General features: G+C 42.5%; 1 protein-coding gene across 9 annotated transcripts in view; it reads left to right on the top strand.

Moving 5' to 3' along the window:
* inpp4b (inositol polyphosphate-4-phosphatase type II B) overlaps window positions 1-16,902 on the top strand; it is a 698,832-nt gene that overhangs the window by 668,548 nt on the left and 13,382 nt on the right. Inside the window, exon 24 of one of the 9 annotated variants that reach the window (XR_009443252.1) lies at window positions 2,823-2,924. The exons of the other annotated variants lie outside the window; for them this stretch is intronic. The gene's annotated coding sequence lies outside the window, so the exon portion shown is untranslated. The remainder of the gene's footprint in view (window positions 1-2,822; window positions 2,925-16,902) is intronic. 9 annotated transcript variants of the gene reach the window in all.

Below are 16,902 nucleotides of genomic sequence, written 5' to 3'. Positions count from 1 at the left end.
CATTCGCACCACACAAATGCCAGTCAATGAATATCTCCAATAAGAAACAATCTAACCATCACCCCATAACATTCATCATTGAATCCCCCACTATCAATATCCTTGGGACTACCATTGTCCATAAACTCAACTGGACTTGCACATAAACACAGTGGCTACAAGAGCAGGTCAAAGGCTTGGAATACTGTGGTGCATAACTCACCTTCTGACTCACCAAAGCCTGTTCACCATCTTCAAGGCACATGTTAGGAGTGTGATGGAATGTTGCCCACTTGCCTGGATGTGTGCAGTTCCAACAACACTCAAGAAGCTTGACACCATCCAGGTCAAAGCAATCTGCTGAATGGAACCATATCCACAAGCATCCAGGCCTCCACCCGCCCCCATGCTCAGTAAAAGCAATGTGTACTATCTACAAGATGCACTGCAAAAATTCACCAAAGATCCTTAGACAGCTGTTTCCACATCATAACTTTTTTCGTCTAGAGAGACAAGGACAGCAGTTACATGGGAACACCATTACCTTCAAGATCCCCCCCAAGCCACTCACAATCCTAACATGGAAATATATTGCTATTCCTTCACTGTCGCTGTGTCACCATCCTGGAATACCCTTCCTAAGGACATTGTCAGTCAGCCTATAGCTCGAGGACTGCAGCAGCACAAGAAGGCAGCTCACCACCACCTTCTCAAGGGCAACGAGGGACAATAAATTGCTGGCTAACTAGTGACATGCCTCACAAATGAATAAAAATTGTGTGTGATAACAAGATGTAGAGCTGGATGAACACAGCAAGCCAGGCAGCATCATAGGAGCAGGAAAGCTGACGTTTCAGGCCTAGACCCTAGAAATGGGGCAGGGGAAAGGGATTCTGAAATAAATTGGGAGAGAGGGGGAGGTGGATAGAAGATGGATAGAGGAGAAGATAGGTGGAGAGGAGACAGACAGGTCAAAGAGGCGGAGAAGGAGCCAATAAAGGTGAATATAGGTTGGGAGGTAGGGAGGAGATAGGTCAGTCTAGGGAGGATGGACAGGTCAAGGGGGCAGGATGAGGTTAGTAGATAGGAGATGGGGGTGGGGCTTGAGGTGGGTGGAGGGGATAGCTAGGAGGAAGGACAGGTTAGGGAGGTGGGGACAAGCTGCCCTGGTTTTGGGATGTGGTAGGGGAGGGGAGATTTTGAAGCCCAGCTTGCCTCTGCCTCCCTAACCTGTCCTCCCTCCCACCTATCCCTTCCACCCACCTCAAGCCCCACCCCCATCTCCTACCTACTAACCTCATCCTGCCCCTTTGATTTGTCCATGCCCGGACTGACCAATCTCCTCCTCGCCCCTCCACCTACTCTCACCTTTACTGGCTCCATCCCCGCCTCTTTGACTTGTCTGCCTCCTCTCCACCTATCTTCTCCTCTATCCATCTTCTGTCTGCCTCCCCCTCTCTCCCTATTTATTTCAGAACCCCCTTCCCCTCTCCCATTTCTGAAGAAGTGTCTAGGCCCAAACGTCAGCTTTCCTGCTCCTATGATGCTGCCTGGCCTGCTGTGTTCATCCAGCTCTACATCTTGTTATCTCAGATTCTCCAACATTTGCAGTTCCTACTATCTCTGAAAAAATGTGTGTGCCTTTCTTGGCTATCACATCCTCAAGTGGGACTTGAATCCTGAGCTTCTGACTCAGAGGCAAGGATGATACACAGTGCACCACAAGACGTCCTCCACATAGAAATAAGACAGATTATTTTGGCAGACTATTCAATCTTGGGACTTTGCGTTAAGCCTGAACGTTTCTTGACTTGTGGTAACATACTGCATGATTAATAACTGAAGTGGTGATAAATATACCTTGTATTTGATTCATGTTATCCTGATTACAAGTGTAATATCATAATCTTTTGTATTTTCTAAACCAATTATCATAGCAGTAAAGCTCTGTGCTATACCCTAACCTGCACATTATTAGCATTTTATTCAGCACTTGTTTCTCTTTATATCTGCCTTTATTTATGATATCCACAAATCTAATTGATATTTCATTTACAGTACATCCCAACTTAAGCAAAGCTGTTTCTAACAGAAGCCTAGCACACAGTTACGGGTAATAATCAGGAAGGCTAATGGAATGTTGGCCTTATTTCAAGGGAGCTGGAGGTTAAAAGTGTGGAAGTCTTACTGCAACTGTACAAGCTGCTGGTGAGAGCACAACTGGACTACAGTGCATAGTTTGGGTTCCCTTACACAAGGAAAGATATCACTTTATTGGAAGCATTTCTGATCATCCACTTGGATGATCCATGATGGAGGGATGTCTGATGAGCAAAGGCTAAACAAGGTGGGACTGTACTCACTGGAGTGTACAAGAAAGAGAGGTTATCTGATTGAAACATACAGGATTCTTAAGGGGCTTGACAGAGTAAATGCTAAAGGGATGTTTCCCCTCACGGGTGACAATATGACCAGAAGGCACTGTCTCACAATAATGGGATGCCAATTTAAAATAAGGAGGAATTTTTCTGAGAGTTGTAAGTCTTTGGAACTCCTTGTCACAGAGAGCTGTGGGGCAGTGTCCTTTTTAAGGCTGAAATGGATAGATAGATTTTTGATTAGCCGGGGAGTTATAGTAGGTTATGGGGGAAAAGCAGAAGGTAGACATGAGGCACACTGAATCACTCATGATTTAGTTCAATGGTGGAACAGGCTTGAAGGGCAGAATAGCCTATTCCTGTTCCTATTTTTAATATAATTATGAAATTTATTCCACTGCCTGATTCTTGCAAATAGGCACTGGACCAAGCTAAAGCTTATCTAATGTCACATTCATTTCACAGTATTGCTGCAGGTTGAAGGCAGTGTTGCTACCTCAGAAAGCTCACAGACCATGAGCAAGAGTTATTATTATTCACCAGTGATTGAAGAGTCATGTAACTCAGGTAACTATTTAAGAAACCCATCCAGAAAATAGATCTACATTTTGCTCTTCTTTCAGGAATTTGTGCATGCAAGTTTCTTTTTGTGTTGCACTTGGACTCTGTGGCCTAAACCCCTTGATGTACTGATTCTAACATAGCTTAGCACAGGCAAACATTTGTCCTGTATAAAATCACAGCCTACCAGTGAATCCGTTGATGTACAGTTAGAATTGCGCCCCACCTCACATTCAACCTCTTTTAATTGAGATACCTTGAACAATCATACTGAAGTTAAATTAGAAGTTTTACAGTATCCAGATGCATCAATTCTTCACATTTTGCATGCACATCTATAACCACAATACTTATGATGGGTGGGAAGCAAAAAGAATCAGTAGTAACTGGAAATGGGAAGGGAAGAAAGGATAGTAACGGCATTTGCTGAGCGGAGAAAGAAGAAATTTGGGATGAGAGGAAAGATGTAGCTCGGCATGCATGAGTGTAAAGTGGTAGGAAGGGATGAATATTGCCTTTATAATTTGAAGGAGATAAGACAGAAGAACGCAAGTGGGCAGTGTGACTATATTGATCTGTGAGAGAGGGACTGCAAGACTCACTGACACAAGGTACTTTAGAGAAAAGTAATGTTACATACAGACCAATGCAGTGTTCAGGACACAGACCTGAGGGATGCATAGTCCCTGGTGATCTGAATGTATTGCCCATTTTTTTGTTCCACACATCCCCGTCCCAGATATTGCTGACCAACTCATTCATATCAAACATATGGACACGAGCCAGGGAAAGAACAGCCAAGTTGTAGGAGAAGATCCAAAGGTGCCAGCAGTACCCATTTCTCTGGACATACATTGTTCCTCTTTCTTCCAGATGCAGCAGAAGGCTCTCAACACGGACATCAATCCATGGTATACCCTTCATGACATTGTAGTTATAAGAACCAAGAGCAGAAGTAGGCAATTAAGCCCCTTGAGTCTACTCCTATGTTTGATACAATCATGGCTGACCTCATCTCAGCCTCAACTCCACTTTCCTGCCAGTTGTCCACAACCCGTCAACCTATTACTAATTATAAAAATCTATCTATCTGCTCCTTAAATTTACTCAGTATCCTGGCATCTTGTCACACTCTGAGGTAATGAATTCAAAAGATTCATGACCATTTATGAGAAGTAATTTCTCTCCATTTCTGTCTGCTACCTGTTATCCTAAAGCTATGATCTTTCATCCTAGATGGCCCAAAAAGGGGAAACATCCTTTCTACATATACTTTGTCAATCTCCTTGACCATCTTATATACTTCAATTAGATCTTCTCTCATTCTTCTAAACTTGAAAGAGTATATGCCTGAACTACTCAATCTCTCATCATAAGACAAGCCCCTGAAATCAATTTAGTGAACCTCCTCTGACCTGCCTCCAATACAACTACCTCTTCAAGTAAGGGGAGTAAAATTGTGCACAATACTCCAGATTCAATCTCACTGATGCCTTATACAGTTGTGGTATACATTTCCCAAATTTTATACTATGTTCTTGCAACAATAAATGACAGATTTCCGTTTGCCTTCCGTGTTACCTGCTGTATCTGCATACAGGTTTTCTGCAATGCATGCACAAGGACACCCAGATGCCTCTGGATTGAAGCAGTCTGAAGTTTCTGTCCAAGTGGATAACAAGTCTGTGCCTCATGCACTGTTACATTCAGAGAGACACATAGAGACAAAACACCAGGTCTAGGTGAAAGCAGTGACCTTTGTTTAAAATGCCAAATAGAGTGCAGTGCAATGTAACATGCATCACCAGAGTCCTCAATAAGTTTTTTTTTCTACCTCTTCCTCCCACTACACCTTAGTGTACTCCCTGGTTCCTCAGTTGGAATTGGGGGCCCATTGGCAGTGGATCCTGTTGTTCCTGGAGGAGCAGGTTGGTGGAGGAGGTAGTGGTGAACTGCATAAAGGCCACCTGTGGATTGTCCAGATTGGAGACTTCTGAGGGGTGTGTATATGGTTCCTCCTGTGGTCAGGTGTCTCCTGACACGGTTGCATGCCAGAATCCCCGTCCTGCTGTCTCCCTGTCTTTGGTCCCCAGGCTTAAATTCCCTTCCATTAAATTTCTGCCCAGTCAAATATCCCTCCTTGATATGCCTCTATGAAGTGCCTTGAAATGTTTATCTATGTTAAAGGCGTTACACACTTACAAGCTATTATCCTGCCTGTTTCCAGTCTTGGAATTATTATCTTTGATTCACTATCTTCGTTGTCACTTTGCACCCTCTCATTGAACCTAACTATATAACGGCTGCCAGTATTTAATTGGTTCCAGAAATCGCTCCTCACTCCCAAGATTAAAGGAATGTTCCTGATTGTACTAGTCCCGCAGCCTTTCCTTATCATTCCTCCCGTTATTTGTCTAATGTATGATATCTCAATTTTTTTATTTATTACCAGAGTCCTTAATTTCATGTAATACTCATTTTAGCAATAATGTGAGTTTAACATGGACATTCACAGAAGGGTTACTTCTTAAAGGCTTACCTTTAATAGATAATGACATATCATAGTTTTACATATGTTATAACAAAATAAAAAACATTTCAATTATAATTTCAAGAGGGAAAATATAATTTCCCTGCAAAGGGATTGTGAAGCATGATTAACTCATGCCCATTGTCTCTGTAAAATGTAAGCTTCAGAACTTTACTAACTGTTCATGGATTGAAGGAATCAACAGTAGCTGTTTCAGGATTAAACTGTTAGGAGACAAACTGTTGCTTACAGGAATTGAAAGCAATCAGCTATTCCTGGGAAGAAAGACAGCAAACTGTTTCTTGGGAGAGAAGAGATAGTATCTGTTGGATAACCTGTTGGCAGTTAAGATTGCCTTCAGAAAGAATGTCCTGAGGTGAAGTGTTAATGTCAGGACAAGCTATGTTTTGAAAGACAGCTAACTAGCTAACACCAAATGTGACAAGGAACAGGAAAGCTACTTCTGATAAGACAACAAGCTACAGACTTGAGGACTCCTGAAGAGTAATCAATATTTTGAATGAAAGAATCAAAAAGACCATCAATAATTGTCATACCTCAACTTTGAAAGACAGGAAAATTCTATAAGAATTCAACTCTCGGATTCTTCACCAGCAGAGCTTTGAAGAGCAACACTGCTCAAGGGGCAAACCCTGGACATCAGAAACAGGCACTGTTCAGTTGAAATCTTAGCTAAATTTCACCATTGATCAAGAAATAGCTAAATTGACTTGTGAGGCTTAATTTGCTTACTTGAGGGATCTTATTTGGTTGCCACATTTAATAAAGTTTAAATAATTGTTGAAATATTTGAATGCCTCTGCGGTTTCTTAATAAGTCTAACAAAAGGTGGCTTATAGTAATTTGTCCATAACATCTCCAACACAGACTGCCCTCACTGAAAGCTACTCTGGAAACTCAAGTGCATTTTGGTCGATGCTAATGCTGGGACTGTTTGTGGAAGATTGACCGAATAAATGAGTGAACAGATTTCTCAAAAACTCCACTAGATACCTCGGTGGAGCAGTTGGAAAGGAAAGACATGCTTTATCCATAGCATGTCAGGAGGCTGTCAAAACAAACTTTGTGAAAGCAATGCCACATATCAAGCATTGAGGACGTGGATGCAGTGCTGCAGTCAATTCAATGACCTCACAAGAATAGTTAAGATCAGTGAAATCATCTTCAATGATCACATCCTACCAACTGCACCACTAGGCTCATATTATTCTTGACGTACCGAACCTCCTTCACCCACCTGCCAACAATCCCCCTCAATAACAATTCATTCTTCGTATTTTAGCTTCACGTCACCCTCACCCACTCAGCATTGTTGCAAGTTCCATAAGCATATGTCACAGCTTGGATAAACTACCAGCTATTCAATTAAGACAGGCACATCATGCAAAAATATTGATTGCAACACACTCACTGCACTCTTTCAGGACAAGTCGGTTTATCATTGGAGGTGGCAGAGGACATCTGGTTGGGGGTCAGGCACAATTACATATCCTTCCTTGATGGAGGAGACAGGTTCACATTTAGATCAACCATCACTAAGGTTGTGACCTGCAAAAGTACCTCATCCTCCTTCTCACATCCCACTTCCCCTTCATCTCAGAATCTGTTCTCATTTACAAACTGTGTGAGGGTAAGCATCTACATGTTACTTTGGCCTGCATTTCCCCTCACAACAATGTTACGCTGCAGCTTTTCCATTTCAGATACCCAAGAACTTCAGGTGGTCCAAGTAGTGGTAGAAGAACAAAAGGTGGTGGAGAATGCTTTTTAGATCTAACCATGATGCAGTGACTGATGGCAGATGTCTCAGTTTCCTTTATAAGACATGCAGAAGCCAACTTCTGAATGTTGCTGTGCAAGAACAGATTTCTCTTTTCTAAGAGGAGCTCGTTGCTATGTACACAGACCACTGTCACAATGACTGCAGATACCAGTGCTGAAACTGGCTTGATGATGGGCTTACAGTACTCTAGCTATCTGTTTTCCATTATATTATTAGATTTGCTGAGGTCCTGTCGTAGAAGAAATGCAATGTCTATGTGGAACTGAATCTACTGTCCTCCCATTTGTCCTCCCATCACTGCCACACTATGCTTGCTGTTTATGTCAGCCAACCCATGCTTCTTGCACCATGCAGTGAAGATATAGTCCAAAGTTAGGCTTTCTTCACTAAACCGTGGGAGGTCATTGTGAATTATTGTCTGCATTCTCCCAAGTGAAAGACACCAGATTTTCACCAGTCATGTTGCAGCCACTGGGGTGGTACTGCATTGAACACTAGGCAACCAGTGCTGGCAAACAGAAGACATGCAGTAAGGTTGATTTGTTGATGCTTTTGTGATTACGCATGAGTTAATTTAAGCATCTGGTTTGGAAATGTTCTTTTGTGGTGCACTTTATTTTTGCATCTGACAGGCCAGTGTTAGGAGAAGGGTAGATGTGGTCATGTTGATAAATAAGAAATTGGGATTGTGTTTTCTCTTACTGCAATAGAATGAGTAGGTCATAGACAGCCCAGCCAGAAAAGGGCTTCTATGTATTCCTCCTGCTGTTCCCTCACAACGTTAAATTGTTGTCATTTAGCTGATGAGAAATGCTGTGCCCTCATAATGGTATGGTTGGGCACCTTGCAGCAGACTAGGATGGATTTTGACAAGCAGTCTACAGGTATCGCAGGATTTGTCCAGAGTGGTCAAGGAAACAGAAGCTTGATTTCAGTAGCCCTCTGGCCTGCTCCATTTTGTGTGGTAAGATTGCTTCAAAGGATAGCCTTTGCCATACAGTTAACACCCTCTGCACTGTCATGGTGATTCATAGGCTGATGGCAAAGAGAGCTTCACAGGGTGAAAGCATCTGATGCTAGGATACCAGACATTTCTCTGCATCGTACACTATGTATAGTCACAGCCCAGTTGGAGCCAGAGCACATGGTACTTCTCAAAGTTAATATTTACAAAGCATTCATGTTGATGACAGGATCCTCCTTCATGGGATGCATGATATGTTTTTGAAGGCGTGTGTTTGTTGCATGTGCTTCTTTCTGGCAAGAGAGAATTAAAAGCGTGGAGCTCTCTTGAAATATAGAGCCTCTGGGAACAACATGGACAAACATTTGTAGAAATTTGTTAAAATTACATACCCAAGACTGGAAGCTTCATAAAAGATTGTGTCCACGATCAACTTCAAAACAAATGGAAATGGTATCATTGTCCTGTTCTGAGGTTACAGCTTTGGTGGCTTATCAATAGCTGTTCATCTTGATGGTCAGATGTCTCTCACACTTTCCGCACTGAGGCACAGAAAGGAGAATGACTCTGCTCAAACTCTGCACAGTTATGGAAGTGTCTAGGAGCAACTGATCTGCATTGAATCCTGAAAGTCAGGACAAAGACCTTCAGTTTGTGCCCATAGATGCACACATCTTTAAAAAGTTCTAAAAATATATGAAAGCTTTTTTACTTGTAGAACTAAGTAGATATCCATCAGCAAATAAATGTTTAGTTTTTAAATAATATGTGGGGGGTTTTGGCTGCTACTAATTGTAAATTCAGCTGTGCATCTTTAAGAAGTTGCATGAGCTGGAATGGCATAAGAGCGCTACACACTGATTGCTATCATAATCAGTGTACTTCTGTGGCCACTTCCTGCATGCACACTTTTGCCCTTACTAAAATGACATCTGGTGTAGCTCACATCTGAGCATGCACCATTTTAGAGCTGTAATGCCATCCAAAGTGCTGGGAAGTGGTGCCAAAATTCACAGTCTAAGTGCTTTAATGAAACACTACACTGCAGTCTTCCTTCCCAGCTCTTATCAGCCCACAACTGTCTACCCATTTATGTGGAAAAGGAAACAAATCAATCATAAATGACATGCCACTCATGGCAAATGTAAATTGAGGAATTAAACAGTATAGACGGTTAAAGGACAGTAGATGAAAAATGCACAGAAGAATACTTGCCTGGTCTTTATGAAGTTTGTGAGATTCAGAACCTACCAGATACTGAAAAGGTGATTTGATTAGCTGCTGAAGGTTCAACCTCACATTCTTGTCCTGTGTTAACTTGTTCAATCAATTGGTCCACCCTTGCAATAATACAGTTCAAACTTCTCCCCACGTTCACCCACACTGTGTCCTAGAAAAAAAATTAATTAACAGCTATATCAAAAAAGATTTTCACTTCTATTGCTGTTCATGCCATAAACATCAGGAAATTCATAAATGGCTATTCTTAACTGTAGACATTATTTTGTTGGAGGGATTTACAATTTATCAGACGTAAAAGATAAGTTTATGAAGGGACTGGTTCAGGCAAGACAAGTCAGAGGACTATGGGCTTTATAAGGAATTTGCATGCCTGTAATTAATAGGATCTATATCTCTTTTCTCTTTTTTATTCACTTTTGGGAAGTGGACATCACTGGGTGGCCAGCATTTATTGCCTGTCTCTAGCTGTCTTTGGTGGTGAGCTACCTTCTTGAACTGCTGCAATCCGTACACAGTATGAAGGCCCACATTGTCCTTAAGGAGGGAAATCTAGTGTTTTTCCCAGCGACAGTGAAGAAACGATGACATATTTCCAAGAATAGAGAGCAACCTGGAAGGGAATTTGCAGGTGATAGTGTATTGGCCACCCTTGTCCTTCAAAATGGAAGTGGTCGTGGGTTTGGAAGGTGTTGTCTAAGATTTTTCATTAATTTTTACAACGTAGCTTGTAGGTAGTTCACACTCCTACCAACTGTTGGTAGTGGAGGGATTGGTGCCTGTGGATGTGGTGTTAATCAAGTTGGCTACTTTATCTTAGATAGTGTCAAGCTTCTTGAGTGTTGTTGGAGTCCACTCATCCAGGCATTTGGGGAGTATTCCATCACATTCCTGCCCCATACCTTGTAGATAGTGGACAGGCTTTGGGGAGTCAGAAGATGAGTTGCCCCAGCATTCCTTGCCTCTGACTAACTCATGCAGCCACTGGGTTTATGTGATGAGTCCAGTTGAGTTTCTGGCCAATGGCAACCCCAAGGATTTTAATTCTGGTGTTTTCAGTGATGGTAATACTATTGAGTGTAAAGGGATAGTGTTCATATTGTTTCTTGTAGTATGAATGTTACTTGCCGTTTGTTAGCTCAAGCCTGGATATTCTTCAGATCTAGTTGCATTTGTTGAATTACTTCAGCATTTGGGAAGTCACAAATGGTCTAGAACATTGTGCCGTCATTGGGAAACATCCCCACTTCAGATTTTATGGTGGAAGGAAGGTTATTGATAAAGCAGCTGAAGATGTTTGTGTCTTGGACACCAGCCCGAGGAACTCTGATAGAAATATCCTGGAACTGAGCTGATTGTACTCCTATCTGACAGGCATGACTCCAACCAGTGGAGAGTTTGCCCTCTAATGCCCATTGATTCCAGTTTTGCTAGGGCTCCTTGATGCCACACTTGGTCAAATGTGGCCTTGGTGTCAAGGGCTGTCACTTTCACCTCACCTCTAAAATAACTAGTTTACAGTTCAAAGTTACTCTTGATTTGTTGCAAGTTGACAGTCTGACTTAGAGGAGCTAAACTGTGACACAGAAAATGGAAATATCACAGTGGTGTAATAGGAATTTCTGTACCATGGTTGGGGTTCTGACAATTGTTCTGATAGAGTGTGGCCAGTTTGACTTTGTAGCTTAGTAATTCTGTTAAAGAGGTGGTACTCTGTGAAAGTATGTGAATTATTCAATAATGGAACTGGAGACACAAAAGTTACCAAAGAAAAGTATAAATTCTAATTAGGTAACAAAATGTTAAAAGTATGCAGTTAATTACTTTTGATTCAGGCAGATCAGTGTTTGTGTCAGAGCCGTGGACAGAAACCAGATGCTGCTCCTGTCCCGGGCTCTTTGTCTACACCTTATGATCTAATGACTGGATTTTGAGGCAGATAGAGAATATCTGAATTATTGTAAATTGTGAAAATATTTTTGAAAATATGAAAGGTTCAGCTGACTTTATAAATAGTTAAAATTTTCTGTATGTTAAAGGGCAGTGTAACTTATCAACTTCAAAAGGCAGTTCTGCTTGTTTGTACTCTTGGCATGAAGCCTTGACTTCAGGGGATGCATACCATAAAGATGCTTATATGCTTCCTGTAGTCTTCTGTCAATTTTAATTGTAATCCTCCCACAAGAGCCAATAATTCAGTTTTATTATTCCCACACCATTTTGGCAACATAAGCAGAAGACTGCATTGTAGCAGAATATTTGGGCAGTTTTAAAAAATATTTCATAAAGTACCATATTGGACCTTCTGGTAAAATTGAGCCTCATATTATTCAAAGTAAATGACTGATCCTTTTGCTGTATTATTAATGTGAATCTGGGAATATATTTTCAAATTTTGTAGGTGGTGTAAAATTCAGAAATATGGGAATAGCGAGACATTTCAGAGGAGAATATTAACATTTCACAGACTGATAAAATTGGTAAGTTCTTTGCAGATATAATGCAGTGAACTTTGAAGTGATTAATTTAGTTGGAAGAATTGTGTGAGTCAATATAATGCCAGTTCAGGAAGAGAGATGTACATACACATGATTTTGAATGTGGTGGGACAAGATCATAGATGGTTAAAAAAAATGGTATCGTGGCTTTATAAACCATAGCGCACCTGGATGAGGCATCAAGGCAAGATTCTTCCTTGGCAGTGTGAGTTGCTTATTAAGAGAGTTTGTAACTTATAGAGGACATCAAAGACACATACTTTCCATCCATGGACAATGGCATTGACATGTGCCAGCCTCTAAGAACTCTCATGCCACATCTCCAATCCACTCACAGGACATTTCTGCACTTCACCACTGCATCTCATGACACAACTAATATTGTAATGCTTTGCTCGCAGATCAAAGATGTTTGCTCGCAACATCACTGCTTTTCATGGCCTTTCTGCACCTTGTCTCTCAGCCAAAGATACCAGACTCTCCATAGTGCTGTATTGCTGTGTTGTATAGCCAGCCTTGCTATGCAAGTCAGAATGGAGTCAAAGGACTTAACCTTCATTCAAGTGTTCCCCACAGTAAGTTAGGTGCGGTCTCCAATGCTAGTTCAAGGGCTTGGACGCAATTAGTCAGCCACTCAGGGCAGCCGGAATCAGGATCCTCTCCTTATGAGGGGTGAGGAGCAGAAGGTTCGGCAGTTCACCATCTATCTTGATTCTTTCTACCCTATTAGGGGTTGTTTTTCTCCTGGAATGATTGATTTATTGTTGTCACGTACTGAGATACGGTGAAAAGTATTGACTTGTATGCTATACAGGCAGATCGTACCATACAATGTGCATCAAGGTAGCAGAATGGATTGTAGAACACAGCGTTGCAGTGAAGGTCTTAAGGTCATAACTAGATTTCCTGTATAGGTCAGGATTGCCTGACTTGTTTGCCTCTGACCTAGATTTCAGTAGGGAGTAGATCTCCCGGTTCACCCATGCTTTACAGTTGGGGAACGTTCAGATTAACTTATTTGGCATGCATTCTTCCACATACTTACTAATGAAGTCTGTGATGGTAGTGGCATGCTCATTTAAGTTGGCCATTGAGTTCTTGAAAATGGAATAGTCCACTAACTGGAAGCAGTCCCATAGAGGCATTTCCGTTGCTTCAGACCTAAATGGCATTCTGTACAGGATCCTCACACTTCAACTTCTGCTTGTAAGCTGGGAGGAGGAACAGTGTTGTGATCTGAGTTTCCAAAATGTAGACGGGGGATGGAGCAATAGGCATCTTTGGTTGTATAGCAATGGTCAAGGATGTTCAGACCTCTGGTGGGACGGGAGACATGCTGATGGTATTTTGGTAGCATGTACTTGAGGTTGATCTGGTTGAAGTCACCAGCTACTATGGACAAGGTCTCAGGGTATTCTGTCTCAAGACTGTTTGTAGCATTGTATACATTGTCAAGTGCACTCATCACTTCCACATTGGGTGAGATGTGGACCGCTGTTAGGATAACAGTGGTGAATTTATGCAGCAGGTGGTAAGGATGGCATTTTACTGTAAAATATTCTAGGTCTAGGGAGCAGTAACTCACCAGGGTTGCTGCATCTGAGCACTAGGATGTGTTGATTAGGAAGCAGACCCCACTGCCCCCTTGCCTTGTCCAAGGATGGTGAGGGTTCCATTCAGTGAAACCCTCAGGTTGTAAGGCACAGTCAGATGTGGCAGGAGTAAATCACGTCTATGTAAAGCAAAGCAGATTGCAGTCTCACAGTTGCCTTTGGTGAGTCTAACTTTAAGTTCATCCATTTTGTTCTCAGTGGCTTGAACATTTGCCAGCAGTACACTGGCTGGGTTGTGGGGGTGGGGACGTGCGGGGGGCGGGGGGTGGCATGGTGGGGTTGGTGTGTGATGGTTGTGGTGGTGGTGGTGTTTGAAACCCAGAAGTTCCAGTCTCACCTGAAGTCCAGCATGTCTCCCACATTTCCTGCATAGATGGCTCCACCTAGTTTATCCCAGGTGTCGATGAGGGAAGCCTACTGTTCTGAGAGGTAAGCATGTGCTCCCAATGGAGTCCTGGGCACCAGTTGCAGCTTTGATTGTTCTGGAGGGGTCTTGTGGCCAGTGTATTCAGGCCAACTTGATGTCTGGTCTTGTCCTTGTGCTGTTCGGGCCTTAGTTCTGGGTTTCCACAAGGTCAAGGAGGTTGGGCATGTGACAGTCGGGAAGACCTCTGGGCTTGCAGCTTACGGAATGAGAGAGAGTAAGGTGGTAGGGAGTTGAAAGTGGGTGGCACAGCGGTTGCTTTTGATGTGTGACGAAGTGTTCTGAATGAATGACTGGGCAGCATGCTTGGGGTGGGTGGGAGTAAGTGAGGAAAGATGTTGCAGGTTACATGTTATGAGAAAGATATGACATGGCCATTGGTTGGAGGTGGCCGCAGTAGTAGGGATTGAGTGAGTGAGAGGTATTGGACAGAAGGAGGTGGCACTTACCCTGGCAACCTTCCTCTTACAGTGTGCTGAATGGCATAGACTGACCCGAGTGGCAACCACGGACCAGGCCAGCATGGTCTTCTTTCATAGCCTCCATTGCTGGTCCTGTGATGAAGAAAACATCCGTCCTCACCAGGCATCACCAAGACCTCCAGGTCCCTGCGTGCAAGACTCTTTGCCTGCCATATTCAAGGAAAATTTTGTGCAGGGCAGCTCTGCACCAGTGGTCATTTTTCAGGTGCACAAAGCCCTTTTAAGGATAGCACTAGCACCAGGCATGTCAATCCATTCTGGGTCAAAAACAGAAGTTGCTAGAAAATCTCAGCAGGCCTGGCAGCATCTGTGACGAAAGAAAAATCAGAGTTAATGTTTTGGGTCCAGTGTCCCTTCCTCAGAACTGACTGGAGGGCTGCCATAGATAGGTGAGTTTGATAAGAAACTATGAGAAAACTTGTTTGGCCTAACACAGAGATACTGTCCATGAAATATGACAAAACTGACACTCAAGCAATAAATGTCAGCTTCAGCCCTGTAAGAATCATTGGTGATCTAAATGAAGGGTTGCTTATTGAAGAATGACAGGATTGTGGGAGAACTGTTCATTCACATATTACTTGATTATCAACTCTGCTGCAAGTACCATATCATGCATTAACTTGCATCACAAATTATTTACATTTTCGACAAACTGTCAAAAATTATAGTAAAATAAATACTCTACAGGGTAATATCACAACAAATTTCCTGCTCCTCCAAGAGGTAAAAATACTTTTAACCAACCTATTCAGACATGACATGACACATCTCTAGGGCAGATGACACGCAGATATAGGGTCATTTAGAGTACGATGGGAGAAAGGAGGGGAAGTGTCCTGAGTGAGTGAGTAGGCAGTGCACAGGGCATGCAGGGTTACTGCTGTTGCGGGTCGGAAAGAGTGAGTGAAGGAAGATGTGGCAAGTAATAGTGAGAGTGGTAGAGCAAGAGTTTTGGTGGGAGATGGGTGTAGTATATGAGATTGAGTGAGTGTGAGATAGCGGAGAGACCTAATGGAGCAGTTGATGTTACTAATGTTCGCACAGTAAGGCTGGGCAGTTCCACCAGACTGCGGAAACCAAAATGACATCAGATCAACCTTGGCTAACATGGTCTAAGGTGTGATTTCCTCTACTGGCCCAGAAAAAGAGGATGTATCCCCTCTACACAATTCTATTCACCAGGATGTGTGGGTTTCTCTCCACAAAGTGATGTACCAATTTCCCTTTATCTGCCATGTCTGGGGCAAGCAAATCAAAATGGGCAAAGCCATTCTGGAACCTATGCTGCTTGACCAGGTGCACAATGGCCAGTATCATTTATGCCAGTACCAGAAATCCCAGCAGCATTGAGTACTTCAGGTTACGATGAGTGGAGAATTGGGCTAGCATCGGACAGGCCAGGTGCCACAGGGGTTAAGGTTTAGGATGAATCCATGTTTATCTGTGTGGAAGAAATTGTCCATGAAACTCAAGAAAAGTGGCATTTAACTAATTTTGTAGTAAGGTTCAGCCTGGAGGAGGTACTTTTCTCTTGGATGCACATAAGGCAAGGTTATTTTGTCAAAGATAACAAGGTGCAGAGTTGGATGAACACAGCATGCCAAGCAGCATCAGAGGAGCAAGAAGGCTGATGTTTTGGGCCCAGAAAAGTTGTGGATATAGTCTGAGTTGTAGATCCACAGAATTTCCTGCTGACAACTCTTGCAGTTTAGAAGGTTCGTAGATTTACCTGAGTTTTGAATTGAATAAATTGCTTTCTGCTGGCAGTAAAATTCTGCAAACTTAGCTGAGGTGCAAGCTATCGTACGTTTTTGATAAATATATTTGGTGCAATCTTCTTGGCCTGGGAATGATGTGGACCATGGCAAGAATCATGGAAAAATTGAGGGAGATGTCCAACAAAGGTCTTCTCAACATTAACAACAAAAAAAATGACAATTTAGCAATTAAGATTAGAACTGTGAGACTGGATTCTCACTGGTAGGTGGGGAGAAGCCTAATTGCATGAATTATCTCTAGTTAATGGCCTTATTATTACTTCATATTGCCTCATTAATGCGCAGTTGCCCATTCTGCCCCACACTGCATAGCAACTAGATGCCAAAGATTCCCAACATGAAAGTCAGAGTGGTAATCTCTTGACTCCATCTTGCTGCTTGCTCCTCTGGATCCCCACTTTGGGCACTCAGTATCTCAGGGCACACTCCATGAGCAGCAGATGTACTCATCTCACGTTCACAGAATTTGGTATCTGACATGTACCAGTCTCACCACATCATTTTGGCACATCTCTAATCTACTTAAAGTACGGCTCTACTCTTTCATGCTGCTCTTTGAAGTGTACTGTTATCTTTTAGTGTATTGTTGCTGCCAGGAGACCTTGCAGTCAGGGACAGGCACTCAGTTCACAAATCGGACTAGACTGCA

Source organism: Stegostoma tigrinum, chromosome 1 (assembly GCF_030684315.1).
Source record: "Stegostoma tigrinum isolate sSteTig4 chromosome 1, sSteTig4.hap1, whole genome shotgun sequence".
Classification (NCBI taxonomy): Eukaryota; Metazoa; Chordata; class Chondrichthyes; order Orectolobiformes; family Stegostomatidae; genus Stegostoma; species Stegostoma tigrinum.
The sequence above is the reverse complement of the archived record's forward strand: the minus strand, read 5'-3'. Positions and strand labels throughout refer to the sequence as shown.